Source organism: Marmota monax, unplaced genomic scaffold (assembly GCF_021218885.2).
Source record: "Marmota monax isolate L192 unplaced genomic scaffold, Marmota_monax_Labrador192_F-V1.1 WCK01_AAM20220418_F8-fsc00003, whole genome shotgun sequence".
Lineage (NCBI taxonomy): Eukaryota > Metazoa > Chordata > Mammalia > Rodentia > Sciuridae > Marmota > Marmota monax.
In genome coordinates this window covers 2433868-2450024 of record NW_026694084.1, presented here as the reverse complement: position 1 = coordinate 2450024, position 16157 = coordinate 2433868, and the positions used below count along the sequence as shown (strand labels likewise).

Genomic DNA, 16157 nt, shown 5'->3' with positions numbered 1-16157 from the left:
ATTCCAAGTAATAACTAATATCTTAATATTTCTTCCTTATTTTATAGAAATAATATTTCTTCCTTATTTCATAAAAACTAAGTACCTGAAACTGACCCCAAACCCTAGTTGTGGGTCATATTTCAGCAATTAGCTTTCCTAAAATTTTAAGTTAAAATTAATATAAAGTTTCTTTTTTCTTTCTTTCATTATCTCTCTCTCTCTCTCCCTCTTTTTTTTTTTTTGGCTGGCCAAAGCTGCAATCAATACACTGTTTTCAAAGACAGTTCAGACTTCCACCTAGGGATACTTGCCTTTGAGTGTCAATTTGGGAGTATAAGGGTGTGTGGGGTGGGGCGTGTTCAATATCACAATAACTTTTTTTCGTCCTATATCTGTAAAATAAGTCAGTTTTCACATTTCTACCTTGCCTGACAGGTGTGGTAGCTTCTAACTTATTTCAAAAGGAAGGAAAGGCCTCAAGGCGCTCTTTAGCCTTCAGGATCGCGCAGAGGCGGGAGAGAGACCAACCAATCAGAGAGAAGACTGAGGGTTGGTCCCGCCTCTGCCGAGTGAGCCCTGCCCCTTTTACGAACCGCCCTGTGGGAATAGCGGCGTGCGCCTGGCTCGTCCCGCCCCTGCTTCTGAGTGACAGGACGGTGGACAGCAACATTCCCAGCCGGACACGAAGTTTGTCAGCCCTTGCCTTGGCTGAGCGGAGGTGTGTGTGTGTGTATCTGGTGAGGGCTAAGGGGCTGGGGAGACCCTGCAAAGAAAGCTCCGGGCCCGGATCTGAAAACGGGCGCACCTCCTTAATTGAGTCCTCAAAACGTTTAGGACACGATCGTTCCGCCCCTGGGAGCGGTTCTTGAGCGGACTGGGGGAAGGGAGATTTTGTAAGAGGAACCCGGAGCTCGGGAAACCTAATAGGTACGGTAATCACTTAAGGACCCTTTCCCCGAGAGCTAGGCGTTCGAGGTGGGATTGAGGGGAGAGCGGGCGCAGGGTTTGGGCGCAGGGTGGGCGTGGCCGCCGCGGTTGCTAAGGAACGCGCCGTTCCTGCCCTGCCAGCGTGTCTGGTGCTGGCCGCTGGGCCTTGGAAACGTTAGTCCCGCCCACTTCCTGAGGCTTTCCACTCGGCTAGGGATTGGTACCATTCTGCTGTCAATTATCTTGCGACCCTTCCTTCCCCACCCCCCTGGGCTGCCTTCTTGGTTCTGCAGTTCTCATTCAGGCCTACCTTTCGTGTATCATTTCTGCTTATTCGTTTTCCTGTTTCTCCTTATTAGTGAACAAGTATGCAGACTAAAATATTTGCAGAGAAGAGTGACTTGGTGCTTGTGGTGTTGGTGTTGGAGCCGGGTTACTTTACCTGGTGCTTGGTGAATCCCTTAATCCAGGAGACATTGGTGTCCATGTGGATGATTCTGAAAGAAGGGTTTAGGAATCTGTTCTCTTCACTTGCAGTTATTTTTCTGTGTTGCTTTTCTGAGCTCAGTGTACTTTCTCAGAAAGTTGAGACAATTCATTCCTGGAGGTTCCCCATTATAGGCTCTCCCCTTCAACCCCTATGCTGGGTCTATATTTGACAGTCAGTGGCTGTAGGGTAACAACCATTTCAAATGTCCTCTCCTTTGCTCATATCACTTGGCCCCAAATGATTCAGCAGAGCAAACATTCCAGAGAGAAAACAAAAAATTCTGCTTTCACTTCCCTGTGCCAGGTTTGCAGTGTAAATCTTCAGGAAGGAAACTTGTACTGCTTGTTAACACTGGGAAGAGCATTGGCCTACAAGTCAGGAAACTGGCAGGATTAATTGCTTTTAGGTAATAACCCATTAATTGCTTTTAGGTAATAACTCTTTCTCATCTTTAAAGTGGGGATACTTGTTTGTGTCCTTCCTTTTAGGAAGGACTGATTTGAAAATGTATTTAAAATAATAATCTTTACAAAGTGTTTTATACTTATAATCTGTCTATATGATCTGAATTTGACAAAATGGTTAATCTGTTTAAAGTACTTTTAATTTTTCCTTATGATTTTTTTTTTTAATCTTTAGGATTAGAAATAATCAAGAAACCACTAATGTATTCATTAATGATTCAGGGTTGTTCTGAAATGTCTTGCAGGATAACCTGCCCTCCGCCCCTCCCCACACCATCCCTCCTTTTTTTTTTTTTTTTAATGACGTGCATATATAGCCTGAAAGGAAGGGAGAGCATGTTTCTAATCCATTAATGATTAGACACTACAAGGCTGTACATAGAATTCATTATTTTCTTTGCTCAAGTCACCAATGAAAGTAGGCATCAATTGTAATATTAATTGTAGATGTAAGATGTTATCATTGGATAAGGACGAAATTGAAGAGGGAAAGATTTCTTACTTTTGTAATAAATCTTAAGGATATATATGTGTAACTTTTATTTCCTTAGCACGTTAATTTGAACTCTTTAACATTTGACTCTTTCCTTTGACTCTTTCATTATTCAACTCTATTTCTAATAGAAACTAGAATGAGGAAAAATGGATACAAGATAATGGACTTAGTGATTTTAGGGGTTCAGTAGTAGGTCTTTTTGAACTGTCTTGAATTTGTAAAAAGTTTACAACATCAGCTTTGTTACTAACATGCTGGTTGAGATTAGTGCTTTAAATAGGACACCAAAAATAAGTACTACTATTTCCTACCCTCTTTTATCCCCTAAAAAAATTTAGCTGATAGAAAAATTTCATTTTTTAGAACAGATGCATTTACCCAGAATCACTGCTGTGCAACCATAGCTGTACTCATTGGCATAATATACACCAGCATATTCCAGCCACTGATCAGATAACTGCCCTACTGAAAAGCTACACAAGGTGAGGGATCTTAGGCCAGGACTGTTAACTTAGTGCTCTGGTTTTCCATTGTGGGTGATACCTCTGGTTAACTGGAAATGTGTGGTAGTACTTTTGAGTTATTAAAGTATCTTTAAAGTAAGTAATGGCTTTTGGGACCCTGAAGTTTAGAGATGTAAAATATTTGGTATGTAGAAGAATTATGAAGTTTCACAAAGAATAATTTTCTTCCCTCACTCCAATGCACAAGGCATTTCCATGGAAATATTGGTCCTACAGAAGTTCTTTCATGTAGAAACATGTTTCTACATGAAAGAACTAGGGCATATTTCCCCCATTTTTGATATCAATAGATTTGGCTGTAATTGTGAAGTCTTAAAAATACTACTTAGAATATATATTTCTTAGTATTCTTTCAGAATAACTAAAACAATACTAACTAGTGAGACATATTTTGTATTTGCTACTCTCAAGAATTTCTTACTGAAGAGATAATGATTATATAGTCCTAGAACTGATTATTTTTCATAGCTACTATATGTATTTAACATTTCCTATATGGAAGAAATGTTAAGTATCTTTGGATAATTTGAGTGAGATGGGTATGTATATATTTTTATGAAATAATTTTGAAATGTTAAACAGCAGTAAAAAATATGTGTTCTACATCCAGAGGTTTAACAATCTGTTTCATTGAATTTGAAAGTAAATAAATGAGGGACTCTTGTCAAGTTCATGGCTTTATACCACTGAACATGGAGAATGGGGATAGTAATAAAGTAATTTAGTTCCATAATAGTGTTACTAGGGACATAGTTGTAAAAATAGCATAACAATTAGATTGAACAGCTTAAAATTTTAACAAAGAGAAAAGAAACTTGACTGTATTTTAAGCACATTTGTTTTGCATACTTTAAATGTTGAAAATATTTAAATATTTTGGGTATTAGGAATAACAAATGGATACCTAAGAAAATGTTCTAATTTTGATTTATGGTTTATGACCTACACCAGGTAGAAAATAACACTGGATGGAAAAACTTGGCTCCGGTATTAGAGATATTATTTTTTGGATATTGTAACACTTCCAGTGATCAAATTCATTATATAGGAAGGGTTGAAGATATGTAGTTCTCTTCCATTGTTTTTGAACCATATACTTGAACATTATAATATACTCCCATTATTCATAGAGACTTAATATAGCACTGAATTTCTCTCAATAGGGGCATGTCAGTGTTGTTGTTGTGTTTTTCCTCTTAATATAGGCAGGTATAATCAGTTTCTGATTCTGTTTCTAGAGGTCTGTTCTGTGTCTCCTCTCTTCCCCTTCAGGTTATCTCTCCTAAACATATTTGGAAAACATTACACTATGCAGGACCAGCATATACTCTTTTTAAAATATAAAAATAAATAAATTTAGCATTTGAAAATGAATTAAGTGGAACAAAACATCCCACAAAGTCAAGGCAAAGGAAATCAGCTGAAGACTCTGAGGCATACCTATGAAAACTTAAAAGTAATTTTCTGCTAAAGAAGAACATTTCAGGGAATTCTTTGATATTTAACATATTCAGGCATACATGAACTCTGTGGATAGGAAAATTCTATTTAAAAAGGACAGATACTGATGATGTGATAATAGGAAGTTAGAGAAAACAAAATAAGTACAAGGAAACTAAACATATTAGAGATATATACTTTTTAAAATTCTTGCTATAACAAATTACAACAAACTTTGGAGCTTAAAACAACAATTTTATTTTCCTATAGTTCTATAGTTGAGGAGCCTGACATATACCACAATGGGCTGAAATAAAGGAATCTGCAGAGCTGCATTCCTTTATGGAGGCTCAGAAAGATAATTTTCATTTTCTTGACTTCTAGTTTTTGAGGTTGCCCACATTCCTTTCTTCCCTCTTCTTCCATTTCCATAGTCAACAAGATGGCATCTTTATGGCTTCTTATGTAGTCACCTCTTCTGAATATAGCAGGGAAAGGTCATCCACTTTTCAAGACACATCTAGATTATCCAGGGAGATCTTCCCATTTTAAGGTTCTTCATTTAATCATGCCACATAATCCTTTGAGCCATATAAGGTAACTTATTCACAGATTCTCAAAATTATGATGGAACATATTTGGGTCAGGGGAGTATTATTCTGTCTACCACAATAACATTAAAAATCTGTATTTGAAGCAGTAAAAGGCAGAATTGATATTGTGATAAAGTTTAGTCAATACAGAGTATAGTCTTAAAAAGTTATATAGCTAAAAGTTATGTCATACAAGTAAGATGATATATATGAGTATAAAGTATGAAGACCACTTAATTTTTTAAATATTTGTAGATTCTGAAGATGAGACAATAATATAGATAATTTTTCCAAAAGAATAGAATAAAGCATTTGAAAAAAAAGGTAATAAACAACAGCAACAAAAAAAGAAGGAAATAAAACTTTTCCCAAGCTGAGAAAGACCTATAAATGCAGAAAGTCTTTATATAAGACATGACAACACAAAAAGGGACGATATCACAAAATTTTCAAATGATGATAATGAAAAAAATATTTTACATAGGAAGGAAAGAACAAAAGCATGTTATTATCAGGAAGTAAAAATTAGGTGGGTTTCCAACTTCTATTCTGTAGTGTAAAATGCTTGAAGACAACAGAACAATGTTTTGAATTTTAAAAATATTCCCATTCAAAGTGTATTTCTGATGTGATGGCAACATGAGACCATGTGTATATAAGGGGAAAAAACACTAAGATACCTACTGTAAATTATATATAAAAAGAAAAGAACCATGATGTGTTTGTGTATAAAACCTGATGGAATACTCTAGTATAGAAGTACCTTGAGATAGTTTTGTTAAATCTACTTAAAAATTGACTGAAAATTAAAAATTTACCTGCATAAGAAGATATATATTGTAAAAGTTAATTCAGTAGCAACATTCTATAGTTAAATAAAATTTTGTGACCTTCTAATTTATTTATTCCAGATATGAAATCTAGTATTTCAAGAGAATGAACAGATTTAAAAATATAACCACACCATTGATTTGCAAACTATAACCAATGGGCCTACTCTGGCCCACCATATCTATCACATGACCTTGTAAAAATCGTGTCATTTTGTGAAATGAAAATTTAAAAATTCAAATTTTATTATTAATAAATAAAGTTTTATTGGAAAACAACCACATTCATTTATTTCCATATTGTCAATGGCGGCTTTTACACTGCAGCAGCAGAGTTGAGTAATTGCCACAGAGATGCGTATGTGACACTTTCATTGCTGCTTCTGTGCATATTACAAATAGTAGTGACACAGTAGTAACTTGATTTTGCCTCTTGGCATGCAAAACATAAATTATTTGTATCTGGAAAACAGAAAAACTTTTATAACTCCTGAACAGAATTGTAAACTTTAGTGTATAAATTAATATTTTTCTTTTCAATTTAAGGAATCCTGATTTACTCCATTATTGCTTTCTTATGTCAGTATCTCTGGTCTTTTATGAATTGGTGTTAACATCAAGAAGATCTTATTCTTTACATTTAATAATCTGTAACTTCTTTTTCCCATCTGTAGAGATGGAACAAATCTTGTGCAAAGATTTCATACTTTAATTTCCAAAGACAAAAATCAGTTAATATGTCATTATTATAATAATGAATACTTTACTGTTTTGTGCTGAAATTATGAGTGCTTATAGAGATAAGCATGTGCAGTATTTAGTGAGTTATATGTCAATCAGATAATCACAGATTTGTCTGGCATGTATAGGGGAATTATACAGATAACATACGTAATTGAAACAGAGTCTTCAAGAACACCTATGAATTCAAGATAGATAAGACTAGGGATAAGGTTACATTGAGGTAAGAACAAGGTTTGTGAAGCCATTAAGCTGTAGCAGAATCTTGTGATTAGGAAATTAAAAAAAAGTTTAGTGCCTAGAACAGGATATAGTTAAAAGCACCTGGAGTTTAGATAATGTGGACCTGCTAGACTAAGGTTAGAAAGCTTTTGAACACCATGCAAAGCAGTTTGCATCTTATAGGCAATGAGGACCCATTTTAGGTTTTAAAATGATAGAATAATATGACCAGATTAGTATTGTAGAATATTGGTTCTTGAATTTTTTAAGTACAACATACTCCAAGATTCATTAATTCTATGGCAACACAAATAAAAGTTGCCTTGGGAAAGATCTACTTATGTCTTACTTATGATAAACTTTTCCTTGAAAGACAGTATATCAACAGTCCCCTAGTTATCCTAGGAACATCGGTGTTATATAAATTTATGTGGAATATAAACTTATGCTATAAATAAATAAAAAACATTTCATATTTTCAGAATTAAGAAGTTTCCTGTAAAGTAAAAAAGTAATCTGTTCTGATTTCTCATCAGTAGATAAAAAGATAGATCTTCTTTAAGATAAAACATAACGTTTTTTTTGCATACTGCCTTACTTTTACATAGGACTTATAAAAAGTTTGCAGAAACTTAAGATGATAGTTTAATTATGGGATATTTGAAGATGTTTAGATTTTATATTTTAAATATTTAAAATTAACACTTAGTGTTTAGCATTTCTTTCAATAAACATTTTTTTCAATGTCTACAGTGAATTTGATTAAGGTAAAATCCCACTTTGAACCTTTATTATTTATATAATGAAATAGTTTTGAAGGTAATATTATCTCTGATTTATATAGACCTTGATATTCAGCATATTATTTTAATAATATTATATTGAGCAATTAACTTACTAAATAATAAGGAAACTCAGTTTCCTCATTTGGGGTTAATTATACCTATTGGAGGAGAAAGTTAGAATTTCTTTTTGGGGGAGGGTGGGGTACTAGTAATTGAACTCAGAGGCTCTCCACATATCCCCAGCCCTATTTTTCATTTTATTTAGAGACAGGGTCTTACTTAGTTGCTTAGCTCCTGACTTTTGCAGAGGCTGGCTTTGGAATAATGCTCCTCCTGCCTCAGCCTCCAGTGCCGCTGGGATTACAGGTGTATGCCACTGTTCCCGGCAAAAGTTAGAATTTCTAATCATATATGTGACCATGTATAGTATAGTATTTGTCATATTAGTTGACATTTGACATTTGGCAACTGCTAATCAGCAGTTGTATTATTACTAATATTATTATCTTTAATAAGGGTCCAGTGTCCATTATTTACATTTTAAAAATCCAAAAGTTCTACAAAATTAAAATTTCCCAAGTTTTGCCTGAACTCAACTGAGGAAAAAACCAGCCTTGATTGAAACAATTTATATCAATATTTTTCAATGAAGTATTAACATTCTTTATCCACATCCCTTAAGGAGTATTATGTTTTTATGATAAATGGGATGTATTGCTCTTTCTGTAATCTAAAACCTTCACAGAAACATCTGGCCCAAACATTTTAAATAAGGCCTATAGACCTGTGTTATTATGACATCTTTAATATCTTTATTGAAATATAATTAATAATTGTAAGTAAGATTTATCATTTGAAAATATACAATTGTTTGGTTTTTGTAATATTCGTGGAATTGCACAACTACCACCACCATTTAATTTTGGAATATTTTCATTATCTGAAAAACAAACCACATACCTATCATAAGTCATTCTTCATTCCTTCTGCCTATATCCTCTAATGAACCATTATTCTGTTTTTTGTCTCTATTTATTTCCCCATTCTAGGTACTTTTATAAAGGGACTAACAGGAGTAATGTATTTAGCCATATTTTGTGGCTAGATTTTTCAGAGCACAGTGTTTTCCAGCATCATCCATGTTGTAACATATATCAATATTTCATTCCTTTATATGGCTGAATAATATTCCATTATATGGACCAACCACATTTTCTCCGTTCCTCATGGATTGTTTTTACTTTTTGTTATAATAATAGAGTAATGATCTGCTCTAGTGCCATCCATTTCCCTGCAAATTCTATGATTTTGTCATTTTTAAATGTAGAGTAATACTCCATTGTGTATAAATGCCACATTTTTTAAATCCATTCGTCTATTGAAGGGCATCTGGGTTGGTTCCACAGTCTTGCTATTGTGAATTGAGCTGCTATGAACATCGATGTAGCAGTGTCCCTGTAGCATGCTCTTTTTAGGTCTTTAGGGAATAGACCAAGAAGGGGAATAGCTGGGTCAAATGGTGGCTCCATTCCCAGCTTTCCAAGAAATCTCCATACTGCTTTCCAAATTGGCTGCACCAATTTGCAGTCCCACCAGCAATGTACAAGTGTACCCTTTTCCCCACATCCTCGCCAGCACTTGTTGTTGTTTGACTTCATAATGGCTGCCAATCTAACTGGAGTGAGATGGTATCTTAGGGTGGTTTTGATTTGCATTTCTCTGACTGCTAGAGATGGTGAGCATTTTTTCATGTACTTGTTGATTGATTGTATGTCCTCCTCTGAGAAGTGTCTGTTCAGTTCCTTGGCCCATTTGTTGATTGGGTTGTTTGTTATCTTATTGTCTAATTTTTGGAGTTCTTTGTATACTCTGGATATTAGGGCTCATGCTAAGTGAAGCTAGCCAATCCCTAAAAAACAAATGCCAAATGTCTTCTTTGATATAAGGAGAGTAACTAAGAACAGAGTAGGGACGAAGAGCATGAGAAGAAGATTAACATTAAACAGAGATGAGAGGTGGGAGGGAAAGGGAGAGAAAAGGGAAATTGCATGGAAATGGAAGGAGACCCTCAGGGTTATACAAAAGAACATACAAGAGGAAATGAGGGGAAAGGGAAAAATAATACAAGGGGGAGAAATGAAGGTCAGTAGAGGGGGTAGAGAGAGAAGAGGGGAGGGGAGGGGAGGGGAGGGGGGAAAGTAGAGGATAGGAAAGGTAGCAGAACACGACAGTCACTAGTATGGCAATATGTAAATCAATGGATGTGTAATTGATGTGATTCTGCAATCTGTATATGGGCTAAAAATGGGAGTTCATAACCCACTTGAAGCAAAGTGTGAAAGATGATATATCAAGAACTATGTAATGTTTTGAACAACCAACAATTTAAAAAAATAGAGTAATGAACTTTGCTTTTATTCTTATTTGTTATGTACAACAGCAGAATGCATTACAATTTATATTACGCATATAGAGCACAGTTTTTCATATCTCTGGTTGTACACAAAGTAGAGTTACACCATTCATGTCTTCATACATGTACTTAGGGTAAAGATGTCCATCTCATTCCATGTTCTTTCCTTCCCCTTCCTCTCCTTTGCCCTATCTAGAGCTCATCTAATCCTCCCATGCTCGTCCCCCCCATTCCCATTATGAATCAGCATCCTTATATCAGAGAAAATATTCAAAATTTCGTTTTGGGAGATTGGCTTACTTCACTTAGCATTTTGTTCTCCAACTCCATTTACCAGCAAATGCCATGATTTTATTCTCTTTTAATGCTGAATAGTATTCCATTGTGTATATATACCACAGTTTCTTTATCCATTCTTCTATTGAAGGGCATCTAGGTTGGTTACACAGTTTAGCTATTGTGAATTGTGTTGCTATAAACATTGATGTGGCTGTGTCTCTGTAGTATGCTGTTTTTGAGTCCTTTGGGTATAGACTGAGGAGTGGGATAACTGGGTCAAGTGGTGGTTCCATTCCCAGTTTTGCAAGGAATCTCCATACTGCTTTCTAGATTGGCTGTACCAATTTGCAGTCCTACCAGCAGTGAATGACTGTGCCTTTTTCTCCATATCCTTGCCAACACTTATTGTTGTTTGTATTCTAAATAGCTGCTATTCTGTCTGGAATGAGATGAAATCTTAGAGTAGTTTTGATTTGGATTTCTCTGATTGCTAGAGATGTTTAATATTTTTTCATATGTTTGTTGATTGATTTTATATCCTCTTCTGAGAATTGGCTGTTCAGTTCTTTGGCCCATTTATTGATTGGGTTATTTGTTCTTTTGGGGTTAAGATTTTTGAGTTCTTATATATATCCTAGAGATTAGTGCTCTGTCTGTGCTTGTGGTAAAAATTTGCTCCCCAAATGTAGGCTCTCTATTCACCTCACTGATTTTTTTTTTCTGAGAAGACACTTTTTTAGTTGGAATCTACCCATTTATTGACTCTTGATTTTAATTCTTGCACTATAGGTGTCTTATTAAGGAATTCAGGTCCTAATACGACATGCTGGAGATTTGGGCCTACTTTTTCTTCTAATAGGTACAGTGTCTCTGGTTTAATTCATAGGTTCTTGATCCACTTTGAGTTGAGTTTTGTGTATTGCGAGAGATAGGGGTTTAATTTCACTTTGTTGCATATGGATTTCCAGTTTTCTTGGCGCCATTTGTTGAAGAGACTGTCTTTTCTCCAATGTATATTTTTGGCACGTTTGTCTAATATAAGATATCTGTAGTTAGGTGGGTTCATCTCTGTGTCCTCTATTCTGTACCTTTGGTCTACCAATCTATTTTGGTGCCCATACCATGCTGTTTTTGTTACTGTTGTTCTGTAGTTTAAGTTCTGGTATAGTGATGCCACCTGCTTTACTATTCTTGCTAAGGATTGCTTTAGCTATTTTGGGTCTCTTATTTTTCCAGATGAATTACATGATTGCTTTTTCTATTTATATGAGGAATGTCATTGAGATTTTGATTTGGATTGCATTAAATCTAAATAGTGCTTTTGGCAGTATGGTCATTTTGACAATATTAATTCTCCTATCCAAAAACAAGGTAGATCTTTCCATAATCTAAGGTCTCCTTTAATTTCTTTCTTTAGTGTTCTATAGTTTTCATTGTAGAGGTTTTTCACTTCTTTCATTAAGTTAATTCCCAAGTATTTTATCGTTTTGAGGCTATTGTAAATGGGGGTAGTTTTCCTCATTTAGTCTATATACCTCCTTAAAGGTCTATTATAAATAAGAAACAATATTACCTTCAAAACTATTTCATTATATAAGTAATAAAGGATCAAAGTGGGATTTTGGCTTAATCAAATTTTCTATACACATTGAAAAAATGTTAATTTTATTGAAAGAAATGCTAAACACTAAAATCCTTTCAGAGGATTTGTCACTGACATATAGAAATGCCTTTTACTTATGGGTGTTGATTTTATATCCTGCTACTTTCCTAAATTCGCTTATTAATTCTAAAAGTTTTCTGGTAGAATTTTTTTGGGTATTCTAGGTATAGAATCATATCATTGGAAAATAGTGCCAATTTGATTTCTTCTTTTCCTATCCATATCTCTTTAATTTCTTTCATCTGTCTAATTGCTTTGGCCATTGCTTCAAGAACTGTGTTAAATAGAAGTGGTGAAAGAGGGCATCTTTGTCTTGTTCCAGTTTTTAGAGGGAATGCTTTCAATTTTTCTCTGTTCAGAATGATGTTGGCCTGGGGTTTAGCATAAATAGCTTTTACAATGTTGAGATATGTTCCTGTTATCCCTAGTTTTTCTAGTGTTTTGATCATGAATGGGTGCTGTATTTTATCAAGTGCTTTTTCTGCATCTGTTGAGATAATCATATGATTCTTATCTTTAAGTCTATTGATGTGATGAATTACATTTATTGATTTTGTTATGTTGAACCAACCTTACATCCCTGGGATGAACCCCACCTCATCATCATGCACTATCTTTTTGATATGTTTTTGTATTTGATTTGCCAGAATTTTATTGAGAATTTTTCTATCTATGTTTATTAGAGATATTAGATGCTTTTTTCTTTGATGTGTCTTTGCCTGGTTTGGGAATCAGGGTGATACTGGCCTAATAGAATGAGTTTGGAAGTTCTTCCTCTTTTTCTATTTCACTAAATAATTTGAGGAGTATGATATTAGTTCTTTGTTAAAGGTCTTGTAGAACTCAGCTGTGTATCCATCTGGTCCTGGGCTTTTCTTGGTTGATAGGCTTCTGATGGCATCTTCTATTTCATTGCTTAAAATTGATCTGTTTAAATTGTGTATATCATTCTGATTCAATTTGGGCAAATCATTTGACTCTAGATAATTTTTTGATGCTTTCAATATTTTCTATTTTATCGGAGTACAAGTTTTCAAAACAATTTGTAATTATCTTCTGTATTTTTGTTGTGTCTGTTGTCATATTTCCTTTTTCATCATGTATGTTAGTAGTTTGAGTTTTCTCTCTCCTTTTCTTTGTTAGCATAGCTAAGGGTTTGTCAATTTTATTTATTTTTTTCAAAGAACCAACTTTTTGTGTTTTGTCAATTTTTTAATTGTTTATTTTGTTTGAATTTTATTGATTTCAGCTCTGATTTAAATATTTCCTGTCTTCTACTAATTTTGGTGTTGATCTGTTCTTTTTCTAGGACTTTGAGATGTAATGTTAGGTTATTTGTTTGTTGACTTTTTCTTCTTTTAAGGAATGAACTCCATGCAATGAACTTTCCTCTTAGTACTACCTTCATAGTGTCCCAAAGATTTTGATGTTTTATCAGTGTTTCCATTTACATCTAAGAATTTTTTAATTTCTTCCTTGATGTCTTTTGCAACCCATTGATCATTCAGTAGCTTATTAGTTAGTCTCCAGGTATTGGGGTAGCTTTTATTTTTTTCTTTTATCATTATTTTCTAGTTTCATTCCATTATGATATGATAGAATGCAGGTTAGTATCTGTGTTCTTTTGTATTTGCTAAGTGTTGCTTTGTGGCATAGTATATGATCTATTTTAGATAAGGATCCATGTGCTGCTGAGAAGAAAGTGGATTTGCTCATTGAAGGATGAAATATTCTATTTATGTCAGTTAAGTCTAAGTTATTGATTGTATTATTGAGTTCTGTAGTTTCTTTGTTCAGCTTTTGTTTGGAAGATCTATCCAGTAGTGAAAATGGTGTGTAAAAGTCACCCAGACTTATAGTGTTATGGTCTATTTGATTCTTGAACTTGAGAAGAGTTTGATGAACATAGAAACTCCATTGTTTGGGGCATATATATTTATAACAGTTACGTCTTATTGGTGTATGATTCCCTTGAGCAGTATGTAGTGTCATTCTTTATCCTTTTTGATTAGCTTTAGCTTAGAAGTCTACTTTATTTGATATGAGGATGGAAACCCATGCTTGCTTTTGGAGTTCATGTGAGTGACATGATTTTTCCCAACTTTACACCTTCAGTCCTTGGATGTCTTTTCCTATGAGATGAGTGTCTTGGAGGTAGCATATTGTTGTTTTTTTTTTTTAAAATGCAATATGCTAGTCTATGTTATTATTGAGAGATGATTTGTATTCCCAGCCATTTTTGTTTATTTTTGGTATTTAACTTGACTTGTTTTCTCCTTTGATTAGTTTTTCCTTTAGTGTAATATCTTCCTCTGCTGATTTTCATCATAGCTTTTCATTTCCTCTTTATGGAATATTTTGCTGAGGATGTTCTGTATTGCTGGCTTTCTGGTTGTAAATTCTTTTTAACTTTTGTTTATTATGGAAAGTTTTTATTTCATCATCAAATTTAAATCCTAATTTTGCTGCGTATAAATTTCTTGGTTGGCATCTATATTTTTTCAGAGCTTGTTATATATTGTTCCATGATCTCCTGACTATGAGGGTCTGGGTTGAAAAATCTGCTGAGATACAAATTGTTCTCCTCCTATATGTGATGATATAGGGGGAGATTCCTCTTTCTTATGACATTTAAAATTCTATCCTTTTTCTGTATGCCACGTATTTTCTTTATAACGTGCCTTGGTGTAGATATGTTGTAATTTTGTACATTTGGTGTCCTGTAAGCCTCTTGTATTTGATTTTCTAATTCATTCTTCATGTTTGGGAAATTTTCTGATATTATTTCATTGAAGAGATTGCACATTCCTTGGTTTGAAACTCTGTGCCTTGCTCTATCCTAATAACTCTTAGATTTGTTCTTTTGGTGCTATCCCTCATTCTTGAATATTCTGTTCATGTTTTCTTACTGTCTTCACTGTGTAGTGAATTTTATTTTCCAGATTGTATACTTTGTCTTCATCATTTGATGTTCTGTCTTCCATGTGATCTAATCTGTTGCTGATGTTTTCTATTGAGTTTTTTATTTGGTTTATTGTTTCCTTCATTTCAAAGACCTCTGATTGGAGTTTTTTCAGAGTCTCTATCTCTTTCTTGAAGTAATCTTTTGCTACCTGTATTTGCTCTCTTTTCTGTCTGTTGGAGTGATTAGTTTTTGTCTCTGTTTGCTCATTTAGGTCATTCTTTAATTCACAGATCATTTTAATTATGATCATTCTGAAGTCCTTCTCTGACATTTCATCAACTTCACTGCCATGGGATCTGTTATAATAGTATCCTGATTTGTTTGGGGTACTTTCCTCCCTTATTTTTTCTTGTTGTTTATGTGTCTTATTTTCTTGCAGTGTGGATCTGAGATATTATAGTTTCTGCCATGCAGATTATCTGTACCTCACCTTGATGCTGGGCTTCCAGACCCTACAGGTGTCCCACGATGGATGCTACTGCAACTAAAGGTGGTGATTGCAATAGGGGAGGCAACTCGAGATAACAGTGGAGGTGCCCCAAGATGGATGCAAAATCTTTCAGAGATTGGGCTGAAATGGTGTACCTTAAACCGGCTTTGGGATGCCTGCTCCGAAATGTAGTTGCTTTTAGGCCCTGTCTGTTGTCGAAAGGTAGAGGCTACTTTGTGGGGAAGACTATGGCGATGTCTGCAGTGTCCCAAGATGGAAGTGGGCTAGGCCTGGGCTCACAGGTCGGAGGTGGGTGGTGAGGAACCTGGACTTACCCTGGGCCTGAGTCCTGCACAGGTGGGTGGAGGCGGATATATAGGTGGGCCTTGTCATGAACATTTATCTACAAGATATTTTCATTTTATTTTATTTTATGTGATGAAAGCTATTTCAGTGTAAAACTAGGAGTAGAATTGTTAGTTGTATGGTAACTTTGTGTTTTGCTTTTTGAGAAACCACTAAACTGTTTTCCAAAGTGTTCACCATTTTACTTTCTTATCAGCAATTTATGAATGCTCCAGTTTCTCTCCACATCCTCATATTCATTTGTTATTGTTTTTTTGATATCATAATTCTAGTGGGAATGAAAGATATCTTGTAGTTTGTGTTTGAATTTCCCTAATTGCTAATGATGTTGTGCCTTTTTATGCACTTATTGGCAATTTATATATTTTTGGAAAAAAATCTGTTCACGTATTTTATCCATTTAACAATTGATCTATTGATTTATTTCATTGCTGAGTTTTGAGGGTTCTTCATATATTCTGGGTAGAAAACCTTTATCAATCACCTGATTCGCAAGTGTTTTCTCCCTTTCAGTGGATTGTCTTTTCACTTTCTTGATCATGTTCTT

At 34.5% G+C, this 16157-nt stretch overlaps 1 protein-coding gene across 7 annotated transcripts in view; it reads left to right on the top strand.

Moving 5' to 3' along the window:
- The first annotated feature begins 570 nt into the window (after positions 1 to 570).
- Positions 571 to 16157, top strand: part of Triqk (triple QxxK/R motif containing) — an 80981-nt gene continuing 65394 nt past the window's right edge. The window contains exon 1 of one of the 7 annotated variants that reach the window (XM_046464901.2): positions 571 to 700. The gene's annotated coding sequence lies outside the window, so the exon portion shown is untranslated. Of the gene's footprint in view, positions 701 to 726; positions 910 to 1716; positions 1806 to 16157 lie in introns of those variants that run through there. The other 6 variants (XM_046464899.2, XM_046464900.2, XM_058585611.1 and 3 more) reach the window with 6 other exon arrangements.